Source organism: Pogona vitticeps, chromosome 4 (genome assembly GCF_051106095.1).
Source record: "Pogona vitticeps strain Pit_001003342236 chromosome 4, PviZW2.1, whole genome shotgun sequence".
Lineage (NCBI taxonomy): Eukaryota > Metazoa > Chordata > Lepidosauria > Squamata > Agamidae > Pogona > Pogona vitticeps.
Window position 1 is genome coordinate 204,497,193 of NC_135786.1, and position 17,336 is coordinate 204,514,528.

Sequence of the window (17,336 nt, forward strand, 5' to 3'; positions counted from 1 at the left end):
TCAGAAGTAAAAGGATGGGGTCAGACTAGACAAGTAACAAGGTTAATCAGTTTGAATTAATGACTTTTGTTTTAATATGGTTCAAAATAAAGCTGTGGCCAGAGGCCTTTGGCTTTACCTATATGTCAGTGTCAGGATGGTTGTTTCAGGGTAGCTGGGAGAAGAGACGAGATGGCACTCATCAGGGGATAATTGGAAAGATTGCAAAGTCATAGGACAGGGCGCCTACGTCAAGCAGCCGTCTTGGAAGAAAATCCCAAATCGCCCATCTCTGTGTGTTTCTGTGAATGGATTTTAGCCTTAAGTGCTTTCCAGGTTATCAGTGAAAGCTTTTGTGTGGTGCAAATATAAAAGGCATGCCAGTTTAGTATTTCACGCACAATATTTAAACCCCAACAACTTCAGATGCCAACTGTATGCAACTATAATATAGTGGTTAACTAAGCTGTATCATAGAGCTTAGACCAGACCAGATGGGCGGGATATAAATCAAATAAATAAATAAATAAATAAATAAATAAATAAATAAATAAATAAATAAATAAATAAATAAATAGAGATGCACAAGGCAAACTACCCTGAAGTAGAAATTTAAATTCTTCCTTGTTTGTCCTTGCACTTGAAACAAAGAATTGACAAATTCTTCTTCTCTGCTCACAAGAAAGGGACATATTTCGTGACTGTTAGCAAGACAAGAATATGTCCCCCTCACAATGGCTGTTGCTTTGTTGCATGGTCTTCAAAGTATTACAAGCCTTATTTGCAAGCATTTAAAAAACCATCTAGTTGTTATTGTGGTTTTTTTGTGTGGGTTTGCTTTTCAAAAAGTAGGGACACTAGTTTGAACCAAGACAGTTATATGAACCATAAATTTACGTGAACTTTGACAAGGGGGAAAAAAGTGTGCCTTGACTCACTCTGATTTCCTTGCTCTTCTCCCCCCCCCCCACATCCATCCATCCAACAGATTCATGTTTATCCCTTAGTTCAAAACACCATTGTCAAGATGGTTTATCAAATAAAATAAAAAGAATCACAAGAAATCTCCTTCTGCCTATGTCTTCCTGATTCTTCTCTTATAACATTTTATTTTCCCAATGAATGTTTATTATTATTATTATTATTATTATTATTATTATTATTATTATTATTATTATTATTATTATTATTATTATTATTATTATTATTATTATTATTATTATTATTATTATTATAACTGTTTAAAAAAAACCTTGAATAGCCAAAACAATATTGGACACTTTGGAGAGCCCAATTTCAATTCAAGTGTTGCTTTGGGCTTCTAAAGCTTCCCTTCAGATAGGTTTTGACACTGATTTCACTACAGATTCTGAAAAATTTCCAAACCTGAAGCAAATCCACAGATTCTACTATTAATCAGTGAATATCCAGCATCAGATACTGCCCAACAGTAAAAAGGTGGCTAAAACAACATTTTCTCAGATGAATAACCATTGCATCACCAAGGTTTGTTGTGTTGTTATGTGCTATTATGGCAACTCTATGAATGTCTTGCCCTCAGCCGCCCTGCACAGTTCTTGCAGACTCATGCCCATGGTCTCTTTTAGGGAGTTAGTCCATTTCATATTTTGTCTTCCTCTTTTCCTGCTACCTCCCAGCATTATCGTCTTTTCCAGAGAATCTTGTCTGCTCATGATATGTTGAAAATAGGACAGCCTCAGTTTCAACATTTCCCCCCTCAAGAGATCGTTAAAGCTTGATTCAATCCAGGGCTCACTTTTTTGTCTTTGGCAATCCAGGGTATCAACAAAGCTCTCCTCCAGTACCACATTTCAAACAAACAAATTTTTCTCCCTGTCTGTTTTCTTTACTGTCCAGCTTTCACACCCATATATAGTGATCAGAAATACAAGCGTGTACATGATTTTGGTCTTGCTCTCCAATGACACATCCTTACATTTTATGGTCTTTTCTAATTCCTTCATTGCTACCCTTCATATTACCAGTGTCCTGTTAACAGTGCAGTAATATTAGACTCCCAAATGTGGATGGCTGATGGTTGTGCTTCTTTCTTAGAGGTAAGTTAGCAAAAGCACAAAAGCAAAAGCTGCATTGGAGGTGGGCTTTTCAAACTATGGCTAAGGTAGCTGTTGATTTGATATCATACCCTAGCTTCTCAAGCAAAGAAACCTGGACATTATGCATATACCCTATCTGAGCTGTAGTTTGAAAACCTCCAGTGTAGCTTGCACCTTTCCCAACCTACTTCCAGGAAACAAGCCTGACCATGAGTTTTTGGAACTCTGCACTATTGACAAGACATTGGTGCATGCCTGAGAAAGTAAACTTTGATGCATGAAAGCTAGCAGATTGTATGATTTCTTTGTGGTTTAGTAAAGCAAAGTACAGTGGTGTCTCGCTTAGTGATGTTAATCCGTGCAGCAAAAATCACTGCTAAGCGATTTCATTGCTAAGCGATATTAAAAAGCCCATAGAAACGCATTAAAACGCCATTAATGCGTTCCTATGGGCTTAAAAACTAACCTTAAGCGAAAATCCTCCATAGGGGCGGCCATTTTCGATGCCTCTAAAGCGAGGCAACACAGCGTGCGGCCATTTTGTTTACCCAGTGGCCATTTTGGAACTGCCAATCAGCTGGCCGAAAATGGGGGTTTTGCGATGATCACTTCCCTGCGATCATCGCAAAGCGAATTTTCCCCATAAACATTGTCGCAAAGCGATTTCTTCGTTAAACGGAGCGATCGCTATGCGAGGCACCACTGTAAAGTGTTCTGCTTATATACCACCCCATCATGTTTAACGCACCCTCTGGGCGGTTTACATTTTATTTATACAGGCTACACATTGCCCCTCCCCGCAGTGAGCTGGATACTCATTTTATTGACCTCGACAGGATGGAAGGCTGAATCAACCTCAAGCCAGCTGCCAAAATCTGTTGGGGTCAAATGCTGACCATGAGCAGGGTTTTGGCTGCAATACTGCAGTTTAACCACTTCATCACGAGGCTCCTATAACATTGTGGTTTAATAAAGGTATCACATACTCCTGCATGTAATGATCACATGTCTCTCTTTGATAATTTCCACTCTGTAGTTTTTAATTCTTACAAAGTAACACAAACATTTTGTATAAATCTCCTAGAACTGTACATGGAGGGAGTAAAGTTTATTTGTATTCCATATCCAGATTTGTTTGAATTTTTCTGTTCTTCTCTAGATAATTTTGGAAGGTGATAATGCCTACCTTGTATGGATTTATATCAAAGTTTCTCCATGGAGCCTGAATGGACACTTTAACCTAATGCTTGAATCACTGTGAGGTCTTGGGGGAGGGGGAAGACTCCACTAAATTCTAATATGAGACAGCCACGGAGAAGCAGTTGCAGCATGAGCTGAATGCTGTTCTGCCTTAGATGAATCCTTGTTGGCCTGAAGGATGGCATAATATTCTCGAAGTAATGCAGCCCCAAAACATCATCATTAGCCACTTACTGAAGGCGCCAGCTGTTGAACCATAGTGTGCCACTTCCTTCAGACACTTAAAATCTGAAAACCCCATGTCATAGTGGTGAAGACTTCATGCAGCAGAACAGAAATCTATAGGATGTTGCCCCAATGTTTTGAGGGCATAAATGGTCACATGGGATGAGAGGTTTCATCTCAGGATAATTAGACATGAAGGATATAAGATACAAGTTTTGACTCTGCTGAAATTGATAAAAGCAGACAGACACTAATGTTATCAGCTAAAAGGTGTCTGTTTAATAAATGTATAAATTGAATTTTGTAATCTACATGTAATCTACATTGAAATCTACATCAACACCAAAGAAGGTGTTGTCCTGAGTCCCTTTGTCTGCAAGACAAAGATCTATCTATCTATCTATCTATCTATCTATCTATCTATCTATCTATCTATCTATCTATCTATCTATCTATCTATCTATCTATCTATCTATCTATCTATCTATCTATCTATCTATCTATCTATCTATTTGTCTATCTATCTATCTATCTATCTATCTATCTATCTATCTATCTATCTATCTATCTATCTATCTATCTATCTATCTATCTATCTATCTACATACCTGAAAGCCGTGTCCATCACATTCTGTTGTGCTGTAAAGCTGCTTCCAATTTACACTAATCCTAATAGGGTTTTTGCGATATATGAAATATTTATATGGAGAAATTTACTGGTGCCATCCCCACCCCCAAATGACTTGACATCACTGAGTAGAAATTTGAATCCAGTTCTCTGGAGTCCTCATTCCTCTATCCAGTATGTAATGCTGGCTCTTATTAAATGTTGATCCATTGAAATTATGAAGAATTTCAGATTTAAAGTTTATATACATGTCAGCGTGCTGACAAATACATATGGAATACTTGCTTCACCTACCATGATTCCATTAGGTTTAACTTTCAGATCAGCAGCCAGCAGCCAGGATTATACAACAACATCCTTTCTCGAAGCACCACAACCCTCTGGTAACAAACAAAGCAGCTTGTGTTTCTTCCACAGTTTGCAACACACCCAAAGAAAAAGAGAGAAAGAAAGAGAGATGGGGTGAGGGGGGAAAGAGAGAGAGCATGCCAGGCAATGTCAAATGTACACTAGGATGTTCCTTTAGAGCACCCTTACAGATACGTTATAGCACCACACATGTCTACATTTATAGAAGAAAAGCTATTTTAATCATTTCTTTTTCATCAGATTTGACCATACACAATAGAAAGAACAGGAAAGAACAGATCAAAGATGTCAATCCCTCCCTGCCCCAGTTCATTTGGAAAATTTAATCTGGGGTTGATATTATTAGATTATAACTGCACAAATGAAAACTTCCAGGGCTAAAGGTGATGAGAATTTGCATTTGCATGTGTGGTGGGGAAAGTGGTAAAATAACATTAAGAGGTTCAAGATACATGAAAGAAACTGCCCAACACTGACAGCAGTGAGGGGGCTCCTTATGCACTCTTTTTCATAGTAGCTATTCCTTAAATTCTTATCCATCCAAGGTGTTTAAGGTTGGGATTCCCATTGTCTTCTGGCAGCCATTGATGACACAGCAAGTCAGTTGCAGCTGACTGGGGCTTAGAGAAAGGTGTGCTGGAGGAAAAGATAGGAGAAAAAATATTGAGCTAGAAACAGCAGAAAAATGAAGGAAGGAACAAAATGGACCCCATAGTGCCAGCTAGCACATGTTGAAGAGTTAAGATGAAAAAGAAGAAACCAAACTGTATTAATCGAAGTTCAATACCCCAAGGGACAAATGATTCTCATGCTTGAAGAGATTTAACTCTCCCCAAACAGTAATCTCGCTCCTGCACAGCTAATGAAAATAAGAGCAAGCTATCAGCCAGGCAGAAGCTGCTTCCATCTTTTGAGCTCTACAGCCATTCAGAAACTGGAAACCCTATTTCTGCAAGTCTTCTGTAACTGTATTATGCAAGTATTCACATTTGGATGTTAACCTTTAAACCATTAGGGATTTCTTTTTATTTTTTATGTTTTTTTTAAGGGACTGTTTTTGAATGCTCCCGTTTACTGCTATTTTTCTTCCACAGACATGGAGGCTAAATCACCACTTAAAGATCTTGTTGGTTTTTCTTGGCATCGTTTGAATGTGTATGTATGGAACCACTTCAGTTTTTTTAAAAAAATCCCTTTGGAATATCAGATCATGTTTATTCTGATATGGAAATCTGCAGGAAGCTACTTTCTAAATGCTTTGTTATTTCAAGAAAGCATTTAACATTTTCCCCCTTAACACTAACATTATAAAAAATCCTGCCTGGGATGTGAGAGAAATATAGCCCTTATGCAGAGATTATTACTTTATCAGACTTAGTATCAGGGCTAAACAAAAATAAACTATAAATATGGATAGACACATTTAATTCTTACTTTTGATATGGAAAACTTCTGATTTGGATTTTTGTCTTTTTGTTCATGTTACTTTGATAAATTGTGTGGTAATTGGCAGATCCAATCTTTCAGGAAAAATAGAGAAGAAATATGGGTTGATTTCAGCAGTATTGGTGGATTCATAACGGTACAGGATCTAAAGATAATCCTCAGAGTTTAGGACTAACATTTTAAAACTAATGACTGTGTGCGCGAAGGGCGCGTTTTTTGCGCCATTGAGCGACGCAGCGTTTTTGCTTCCCCGGGCCCAGAAGAAGCAAACAAAGGGCCACGTGAGGCTGGGGGAGGGGCCGGCGCTGATTTAAGGAAGCGCCGGCCTGTTTACACTTGTTCTTTCGGTTTTGGCACACACCCACCCACCCTCTTTTTAGTGTGTTTTTGGGGTCGCCAATTTTGGGGCCGGATAGGAATTTTTGACCTCCATCCTGATTGGCTTTTGGATGGGGGGATTTTTCGCATATCCCACACTGGAAAAGGGTTTGTTGGCATTTGATGGTGGTTTTATATAATTGGTCACACGGGCGGGTAGTGCGGGAATAACTGGTTGTCACAGTGAGTCCCTTTTGTAATTATCATAAAGCAAACAGCGCGTCAGTTCTGACGGTTCTGCGGATTGTGCGATTACAGGGCCGAAGGAGGCTGATGCGCTGGACCACTTTCGGACCAAAAGTCATCAAATACAATGGCTAGAGGTCCGGGGTGTTTAATTGAGGCCTGACAGGTTTCTCCAGTCATTAGACAGCTGGAACCTGGGGCCTGGGACTCGCCCATTGACTGACAAGGAATTATTTGGCGTTATTTCCCCGCACTACCGCAGGCCCCCTCAAGTTTGGATTTGATTTATATGGTTGAATTTGAATTGGTATTAATAAAGTGTGGCCCGTATTTAAATTCCAAAGAATTGTTGTGTTGCGTCTTCATTTCGGGGCTTGGGGAAGCAAATGATGATACCTATCATATCTTACTCTTTCAAATAGTTAGAGCCAACACTATTTATTTAGAAAGTACTAACACATGTGACATGAACCTAAAGTTTCCAAGCTCTGACTTATTTACTGTTGACCATTGAAATCAATGGGATAGACATCTGTCATATTAAAATCATGAGTAAAGTGTTATGGGTTTGTTCCAACTGTGATCGAGTGTGGTACAATGCAAACTAATGTTATCAAACCATTTATTTTGAGGAAAATGCATCCTGCAACCTGTTTGGTAGCAAAAAGTGATTAAGAGCAAAAACAATAGAAGGCTTTTTAATTTAGGCAGTAAAATCTTTGCAGATAATCACACAAACTATCCATGTTTGTAATGCGCAGCATCTGAAGATAGACTGGGAAGCATTCTAGCCCCATCACCTCCATTGACACTTCCACTGCCTTTGCACACATGGAGCACTATGAGCTGGAAGAAGGAATAAGGATCCTCACTCACATGAAGAGACCCTGAAGAAAATGGAGCTGTACATTTTCAGCCTCATCAGTCTCCATGGTTAAGAAGGTAATAAAACAAGGAACTGTGCTACAGGACTCCACTCCATGCATGAGAGTTCTCCATGGATGTTAAAGTCTGAATAGTGTTGATGTTTTCATTTGTTATGCTCACTCTTCCAGCAAAAAGGCAGAGTAAAAACTATTTTAAATGAAATGAAATAAAATTTCTAGTTCTAAACTAGAACAGTCCCAGGCATATCTACTTAGGAAAAAATCATAGTGTTTAAAATCATGTTGCTTAGTGTAGCAAGTTGCATTAGAGTAGGTCCATATGAATAAATGGAACTCACATGAGTTGACTCACCAAATCACCACTATCCAATGGCCTACTCTAGTGCAAATTACTATGCTAGGCAACAGGATTTCAGTTGTGAATTCATATTTATTGAATGAGCATCCATAAATGCCCAGATAAACAACTTTTTAGCCTGTTGCCACAAGACCAGTAAATTTAGTACCATGTATATCTATCTCTTGGGGGAGGATATTCCAGAAAAAAAACCCAGTCACCCAATGTTTTCAAGAATACACCCAGTGTTTTCCTTATGCATGAACATTCATGTTCATATTGTGCTTTTTCTTAAATATTCATGCATTTTCCCATATATATTTTTCACACACACATTTTGTATACATACTCTATGAGTCAAGAACTGTATCACAAAATTCAAAGAAATGTTTTGCTTAAAGGGTGGTTGCAAATCAATTCACATAGAGATGCAGTAGATCAGTTCACATAAAGATGCAACCACCACCTCACCCCACTTCCCTAATCAGGGTTGTAATTTTAAAAAGTGTGGCTTTTTTAAAAGAAAAAAGAAGAAGGGGAAGCTTTTACAGTATAAACAAATATGATCCCTGTTGAATCAAGTCACAAAAGAAAACGTGGAATGGGATCCTGGACATTTAATACATTCCAGGTTCTCTAGATGTAGGTGGGAATTTTAATGTTAGTAGAGAGCAAACCATTTGCATGGCACTGTCGGCTGAGGAGACATTGACTGTGAAGAACAGAAATGACACAGGCAGCTGGGGGAAAAATTGATAAGTATAGCCAGCTCTTCAAGTTTGTGTTAGGAGGCCACCGTTTTCATGGATGGTTTATCGCAAGAGTGGTGTGTGCTTTTCAATAATTAGTATCCTGAGCAACTCCGAGATGATTGTTGACACAGCTGTTGTTGTTTAAGGTAGCAGACACATCAATGGCTAGGCAGTAGGTATTGATCTGTGCAGTGACATCCTTCTCGTGGTGTCATCTGAGTGAAAGAAGCCCCCAAATTAACCAATAATAAAGTGTTAGAAGTTGTAGTCTTTGCCTCTTGGGACTTGTTCCGGTCGAGGGTAGATTCTCCTCCTCTCCCCACAGCTATCAATCCTCCTCAAAGGGATGGAGTGTGACTCAGAATTGACCAACGCCTAGGCAAGTCTAAGGCACAGAAAAGTGCAGGTCCTTGCTTCCCCCGCCCCCCTTTTAAATGTATCCAGAGACAAAGCTGTGAAATTCACCTGCCTGCAGATCTGCCAGAGACTTTTGCCTTTAGAAAATGTGGAATGGTCATATTCCATACAGGTTAGGTATATAGAATTGTTACGGTAGAATCAAAATTGTGTAGCCAGTGCAGTTGGTTTTCTTTTCATTTCTTTTATGTAGTCTCTTGTTGCTCCTCCATCAATTGTTTTGGAACTGCTTCCTGTGAAAGGTAGTAAGTATGGATATTGGTAACCTTAGAACACAGGCTTTGGAGAATGTAAATGTTTGCTATGCAATATTTAAAATGCCCAAAGTCAGACCGAAACCTACTACATTGTGATGAAATATTTTTGTATATTTGTTCTAGTTCTGAAATTAATTTCCCTAGTTCCTGTGGAAAACTCACTTTGAATACAGCTTCCTTTACCAACCATGGGCAGTGGAAGTGGTAATCCAAAATATGGCTCTCCTAAGCTATTTGAAATGCTGTTGCTCTACATTAGGTAGGGTGACAAATATTGCCATAGACGTAGTTTTAACATTCGCCTTGGTCTTCATCTTATTCATGCTTCCCTGGAATTACCATTCATTCTATTATTAGTTCTGAATAGTTCTGCATAAAACCAAAACACAAAAACTCCTGATATACATTTGTATGGCAACATAAATAAAGTCAGAAATTTGAATATTTCTATGAGAAAGTGATGAGTTACATTGCCCCCCTACCCCAGAATAAAGATGCAAACCATAATTATGGATTAAACACGGGCCAAGCTAAGTCCCATGCCCGCCATCGAGCTCACCAAGCTCCAGCAGCAGACCCCCCCCTTGATGTCTTCAAAGACACTCAAACCTTGTTCAGATAGATGTACACCATCTGACCAAAAAAACTCTGGCCTATCCATGCAGATCCTATGGTGACCAATCACCGATCCAAGGCTGCTGCAAACAGCTCTGCAGACTTCCCTGTTAACACTCTTTGGGCAGTATTTATGGGCAAAAAATGTCTTGCATCCCTCCATACCAACCGAGGGATGATGGTTGACCAAACAAGACACATATCCAGGTATGTGGTCATCAACCAGGTGAGATCATGAACCACATTGATGATCAGGGCCTTTCCACCATGCCTGGTCAAATCATTACCACCCAGGTGCATTACCAACACCTCTGGGGGATGATGACCGAAAGCAGCCGTAGGGCAAATCTGGTTCCACAGCAACCCTCAGCGCCCTCTCCACTCGAAAAGAGCCCTTGCTTTGAGTCCAAGACAAGTCCCCCATGGGGACATAGCTGCATACCGCGCTGTCCAAAAAACATAGCTGTGGCCCAGAATCATGATGTGTCTTCTCCTGGCCACCACTGCAGTACCCGTAAGACATAAACAAAAACCAAGCCCCTGCCTAGACATTAGGAAGTGCCCTCACATCATTTTAGGTCATTTAGCCATCCTTCTGTCTCGAGAGACTATGGTAACATGCTCTGCATGGAGGACTTGGAACAGTTTCTAGTGTGGCCCAGAAATCCAATTCGAGAGCGACAATCCCTTCCACACTGAAGACAAATACAATCTGTCCTCTGTTCAGCTCCCTGACCTTGCTGTTTTTATGACTGCCTCTTTGCCTCAGCCTGCTGGACAAGGGTATCCTCAAATTGGGAGGGGCTGTGATGCAATGCCTGCCTCCAGGTTGAATGCTCCGATGTCAGGGCTTCCCACTTGTTGAGGTCCATTCCCAAGGCATTCAGATCCCACCTGCAGACATCCCTGAATTGCAGCTGTGGTCTCCCTCTGGGGCGATTTCCCCGCACAAATTGTCCACACTGGAGATCCCCTGAAATCCGACCATCAGCCATTCTCACAACATGTCCGAGCCAACATAGACGTTGCTGTTTCAGTAACGTATACACACTAAAAATTCCAGCTCATTCTAGGACCAGTCCACTTGGAACTCTGTCCTGCCAGGTGACACCAAAATGTGACAGAGGCAATGTATATGGAAGGTGTCCTGCTTCCTCTCCTGCCATGCACAAAGGGTCCAAGATTCACCGCAGCATAGGAGTGCACTCAGGACACAGGCTCCGCAGACCTGGTATATGCCGTCAGCTTCTTACTGAGCCATACTCTCTTTGTGAGTCTAGAGAACATGGTAGCTGCTTCGCCAGTGTGCCTATCCAGCTCGACATCTAGGGAGAGAGTGTCAGAGATCGTTGAGCCAAGATACATAAAGTCATGAACAAGCTCCAATTCCTGCATAGACATGGTAATAGAGGGGGTTGAGTCCACGCCCTGGCCCATGCCCTGTGTTCTCTTCAGGCTGATTGTTAGTCCAAAGTCTTGGCAGGGCCTGCCAAAACAATTCATGTGTTGTTGGAGTTCTTCAGCAGAGTGGGCAACAATGGCTGCATCATCAGTGAAGAGGAAGTCCTGCATGCACCTCAGCTGGACCTTGGTCTCCACTCTCAATCCAGAGAGATCAAAGAGTCTTCTGTCTGATCTAGTCTGGAGACAGACACCCTCTGCTGCAGCTCCAAAGGTGTGCTTCAGCATGACAGCAAAAAAGATCCCTAAAAGGGTTGGCGTGAGGATGTCAAAAGGATCTGATGTTGAAACATCAAAAACTATAGTGCCCTTCATTTCCTCATGAAAGGACCTGATGATGTTAAGGAGTCGAGGTGGACATTCAACCCTGGGAAGTATTTTTAAAAGGCCACCCCTGCTAATCAAATCAAAGGCCTTTGCCAAAGAGTGGCTGTTGTTGTTCCCCACATTTCTCCTGCAACTGTCTGAGGGAGAATACCATGTCAGTGGTGGATCTATTAGCTCGAAATCCACACTGTGATTCTGGATAGACTCTGTCTGCAAGCACCTGGAGCCTCTTCAGCACAACACAGGCAAGCAGCTTCCCTACAACGCTAAGAAGAGAGATGCCATGGTAGTTGTTGCAGTCGCCCCTGTTTCCTCTGTTCTTGTACAATGTGACAATGTTTGCATCCTTCATGTCCTGTGGTACTCCACCTTCCCTCCAGCAAAGACAAAAGACTTCATACAGTTTGATGTTGATAGTCTCTTTACAGCACTTCAGCACTTCAACAGGGATGTTACCCTTTCCAGGTGCCTTGCTGGAGGCGAGGGAATCCAAGCTGCTTTTATTTCTGCTAAGGTTGGTTCGCTGTCCAACTCTTCTAAGACAGGAAGGCACTCAATGTTATTTAATGCTTCACGGTTGCTACATTCTCTCTGGAATATAGCTCAGAGTAGTGCTGCACCCAGCGGTCCATCTTCTGTGCTCGGTCCTGGATGATCACACCTGTAGCAGACTTCAAGGGAGCAGATTTCTTCTGTATTGGACCTAAGGCCTGCTTGGTACCATCATACATTCCGTTCATGTTACCAGTGTCCACTGATATCTGCATCTGAGAGCAGAGCAGAAGCCAATAATTGTTAGAACATCTCCTGGCAGCCTGTTGCACTTGGCTACGAGCAGCTTGAAGAGCCTGCAAGTGGTACTCACCAGGACAGGCCCTGTAAGCTTCCAGAGCTCTCCTTTTATCCTTGATGGCTGGCATCAACTCCTCCGAATGAGCTTCGAACCAGTCAGCCATCTTTTTGGTCTTCTTGCCAAATGTGGACAAGGCGGTGGACACAGTGTTCTTCAAATGTTCCCATCGTTCCTGTGCATTTGCATCAGCTGGGCCTGGAAGGGTTTCCACAAGCGCTTGGGCAAATTCCTCCACTTTTCTTTGATCGCGAGTCTTGCTGATGTCAATACGTGGTCTTCCTTCCTTTTTCATGTGATACAATCTCTTTGTTCATAGTTTACTCTACTACATACCGGGGAGTCATCAGTATCGCAATCAGCACTCTGGTAACTGTGTGTGATCGTAATACTAGGAAGGCTAGAATACCTAGTGAGGATCAAATCAAGCTGGTGCCAGTGCTTGGATCTTGGATGTCTTCAGGAAACTCTGTGTTGAAGCTTCGTATTAAAAAACGTGTTGCTGACACAAAGACCATAACATCAAAACCTAGCAAGCCTTGGCCATTTTTGTTCATGTTTCCAGTGCCAAAACGGCCTAGACAAGTGGGCCAAGAATTGTGATCAGCACCAACTCTAGCGTTAAAGTCTCCGAGAATGAATAGTGGCTCTCTCTTGGGGATAGTAGCTGCCAGATCATCGTAGAATTTGTCTTTCACTTCTGTTGTGGATGACAGTGTTGGTGTATATGCACTAATGAGGGCGACCGGTCCTGCTGATGAGTGGAGCTGCAGAGACAGAATTCTTTCACTCCCCACAGTAGGTGGAATAATGGATCTCAGCAGAGTATTTCTGACTGCAAAGCCAACACCATATTCCTTGGTCTCATTCAATGGTTTTCCCTGCCAGAAGAATGAGAAGTTTTTTTCCTTGAGAGATCCTGAGTCTAGCAATCTTGTCTCTTGCAGGGCAACAATGTCCATCTGCAGTCTACTCAGTTCCATGTTGATGACAGCTGTCTTGCACATGTCGTCTATTTCCTGCAGGTCATCAGAAAAGCCGTAGTCAGAAAAGCCAGGGGTCATTGTCCATACATCCCAGGTGCACAGTTTTAGGGCAGAAGTTTTCTTATGATTATTGCATGGTGCAGGGTTATCGATCTACTTGTCGGCTTTCATCCTAAACCCCATGCATCCTGTGAAGTTAACAGACCATGGTGAGGTAGCATCTTACTGGCTGGGGGCTGCCCAGCTTAAGATGGGCGGTAGCTCCCTAGTGAGGTGCAATGACCTCTCCCACTGTCAGAAGTAGCCCCTGGCATTCCAATCAGTTCAGCCGAAGAAGATCTGGAATCTGAGGGGTTAATTACAGCTGAGGAAAATGCTGGGCAATTGGAAGCACAGACAACCGAATCACCACCAGATTCTCCTCCCAGAGTAGCCAGGGTGAGGGCTAAACTTTGGCAAAGACTCATGACATGAAGGTCAGAGGATTGCATGAATGCTTCCCATAGGAACTTCAGGTCAACCAGCCCTGAGTTTTAGCAGGATGAAATGTTTAGATGACTGCTGCTGCTATAAAATCTGCACCCAGAGGCTTGGAAGTTTGTGGAAGCAACGTCAACACTCTGGCTCGCATCCACACTCCTGCTCATCTTGAACCTTGTTCTCTGGACCCTTGGCTTTGGACTCTAACTACAGGCGTCATGTTCTATGGCAATAGAGCAAAGACTCATAACTGGTAACTGCTACTTCCCATGTTGTTTCGATGCAGTAAGCGAAGGTGGAGTGTCCTCTCCAGAGCACGAAGCCTGGGTAAAATAATATGGAGGATAGGCTGTTACCCAAGCAGCAAATCCCCCCTCTCCACAACACTGAAATAGTCCAATGGAAAGGCAAGAGCCAATACAACTGATTCCAGCAATGTTGCAGGAGTTGCCAGAACGACATGAACTGCCTCCGGGACTCCAGCTCCGGATTTTGCCTCAAGGTTAACTCCTGAAGCCTTTTCCATCAATGGATATAGCCACAAGGCAGTGGAGGTTTTAAACTGGAGTTTTCCTTCTCCTAGATGGGCTGCTTTCCATGGCTGGCAAGCCCCACCTACCTGGCCTGCTCTCTAATTGTGCAGAAGTAGAGAAAGGGGCTTGGAGCTTCTGCTCACCTTCACTTAAAGCTGAAATCCAGCCCCCCTCAGACCATGTGGGCAGGGAAAACAAAGGTCAGCCTACAAAAAATACCTCACCAAACTGCCTACCCAAACATAACTGCCTTCTTCCCTCAGCTTCTTCTTCAAGAAAGGGTCTTGGAGCTTCTGTTCACCATCATTTAAAGCTAAAACCCTGTCCCCTCAGACCATATGGTAAGGGAAAACAAAGGTCAGCCTAGAAAAAATACCTCACCAAAATGTCTACCGAAACATGCCTGCCCTTTTGCCTCAGCTTCTTCAAGAAAGGGGCTTGGAGCTTCTGCTCACCCTCATTTTATCATAGGTATGCCCTCACATAGCTACGATAAAAGGACGAAGCCCACCATCCTATTTGTTTGATATCCTCTGGGCGGTAACCAAGGGCTGCCGCCATAGATGCCCACCAATTCTAAAGGAGTGTGTCCCAAATCTCAGTCCTTGGACTCCCACCTTATGCAGAGCTAGATCAGTTAACTTCGAAAACTGGTACCGCATCAGAGGGAAACCATCCTCATGTGTAAAGAAATATCCTGGGCTGGATCGTCTAAGGATCAAGTATGCTTCAACAGCCTTCACTGGGCAGATTGGTCCTATGTAACAATGTGACAGGATGATATCTGCTCCTTTGCCCCACTGATCAGCCTTGGCTCGTCGGACATGAATCTGCAATGTCTCATCCACTACTCTAACATCCTGCCATTATAAAGCTACCCTGGTTTTGTCCCCCTTCCCTGAAGCGACTACTTCGCTAATTCTGAGGGCTCCAAAGAATGTTAATAGGATGCTGTCCTGAATAAAGCAGCTTTGTAATCATCCCACCAGAGAACCTCCCACTGCTCACAAATGCTTTCTAATAGCTCAGGTGAAATGGGAGCTCTGGTGTCCTTTACTCTGCCCCTTTCCTTAGACCAGCCTTCAATCATTTTTCTAAGGTGGTAGTCTGAGGAATAGTCCTAGTACCCATTAATTTTTGCATACAAGGCTACAGCCAGTAACCTACCCTGTATCATTCCTTGTACCAAACCTTTCCTATTTAGGTACACTATAAACTGCTGAAGATGTTCAACTGGGGAAGGCCACATTGGGTCTAAGCCCACACGGATTCTAAATTCCTGAAATTCCATACTCACAGCAGACTACCCCTTTCATGTCCTCAGGGTCAGGCCTATTGTCCTTTCTGCATCATCACGCCAATTTGCCAGACCTCTGGGGGAAGATTCTCCAGGAACTCATTGGCTCCTGGAACTAACTCTCTGAACTGCTCAATCTATTGACGTGATAATGCATCCTCTAAGCTATTGTCTACACCCAGGACATGTCTGGCCTGCACCAGTGCGCAACGTGAAAGCCCTGACCAGAGTCATGACCCTTTCCAAATGTGAAGTCAGGTTGTCTCTCCTTATCCTTCTCATCCTCCTTATCCAGGTTCTTCTTTTTTACCTTTCTATTCATAAAATCAATTAAATCTACATATTAGTCATTCAGATTTTTTCCTTCGTTGCAGGGGTGAGGTGGTCACCCAGGGACATTGCACGATCTCCAAATGGCAATGCTTGCAATGGCATGGTATTACAACCCGTGTCCGGAACCTATGGCCAGACACCTACACCACCAGTTGGAGCTAACAAGACTAGAAATGTCCGTTGTAGGCATGGGGTGGCCCAGCTGCTGAACTGGGCACTCAGACAAGGCCACGTAGAATGCAGTGCCCCAAAGCTCTGAATATTATATGGCGTATAATGTGATGAATTAAATTGCCCGCTGCCTGGACAAGGCCATGCAGGAGACTGTGAGGAGGTGCCGGGTTTGTCCACTGCCTGGCCAAGGCCAGGCTGGGAATGGTGGAGTGATGTCAGAGTTTGTGGTATATCTACTGCTGGGCCTGGGCCAGGCAGGGAACTGTGAAGAGGTGCCTGGTGTGACAGGTGACTCATCAGGCAAAGGCGTGGTTACAGTCTCCTCCATGCCATGCAGGGTATCCAGTCCAAACTCCTCCACTGCCTCCTGCACACCTAGAGCCAATGTGCTGGACTGTGCCACACCTCTGCCACCTAGAGTGGTCACAATGACCAGATAGGTGGGGTATAAATAGACAGACAGGCAGACAGACAGACAGACAGACAGACAGACAGACAGACAAATAAATAAATAAATAAATAAATAAATAAATAAATAAATAAATAAATAAATAAATAAATAAATAAATAAATAAATAAATAAATAAATAAATAAATAAATAAATAAAAATAGAGCCAATGTGCTGGACCCATTTGAGATGCATTTACCATTGCCCCATTTGCTTACTTCCTGGCTGCTCCCTCCACTTGTTGCTCCCCTTCAAAATAGTAAAAATATGTGTTAGGTTCTCTGCCAGAGCTTTAAGCTTAGCCCTATGATGACTTTTAGAATCCCTCGCTGACCGGTGTGGCTGCTCCTCGCTGGGCTGAGGTGTTCTTTTTGCTGTTCTCACAGCTTCAAAAGCTGCCATTTTATCCTGGACCTGTTGCCATATGGGGCACAACTCATTAGAAGAGGACTGGGGTGGTGACACCTGAGGCACTGGATACTTCCTGGCAGACTGTTTCCCTTTTTTATTACTTTGCCCCTTCCTTGCAGCTATTGTGCCCCTCTATGCCAGCTGAATTACAAAAGAACAGCCACAGGGTTCCTACACTTTCAAATACTGTTACCAATGCCTCAGGTATTACCAATTAATTAAATTACATTCACTAAGTTATAATGAACTATTTACCCTACCTCTTATATGTGCAATCAATT

At 42.5% G+C, this 17,336-nt stretch overlaps 1 long non-coding RNA gene across 1 annotated transcript in view; it reads left to right on the forward strand.

Moving 5' to 3' along the window:
* Positions 1–8,912: 8,912 nt before the first annotated feature.
* Positions 8,913–17,336, forward strand: part of LOC144589255 (uncharacterized) — a 42,647-nt gene continuing 34,223 nt past the window's right edge. Inside the window, exon 1 of the long non-coding RNA XR_013545288.1 lies at positions 8,913–8,994. This is a non-coding gene — a long non-coding RNA (uncharacterized LOC144589255). The remainder of the gene's footprint in view (positions 8,995–17,336) is intronic.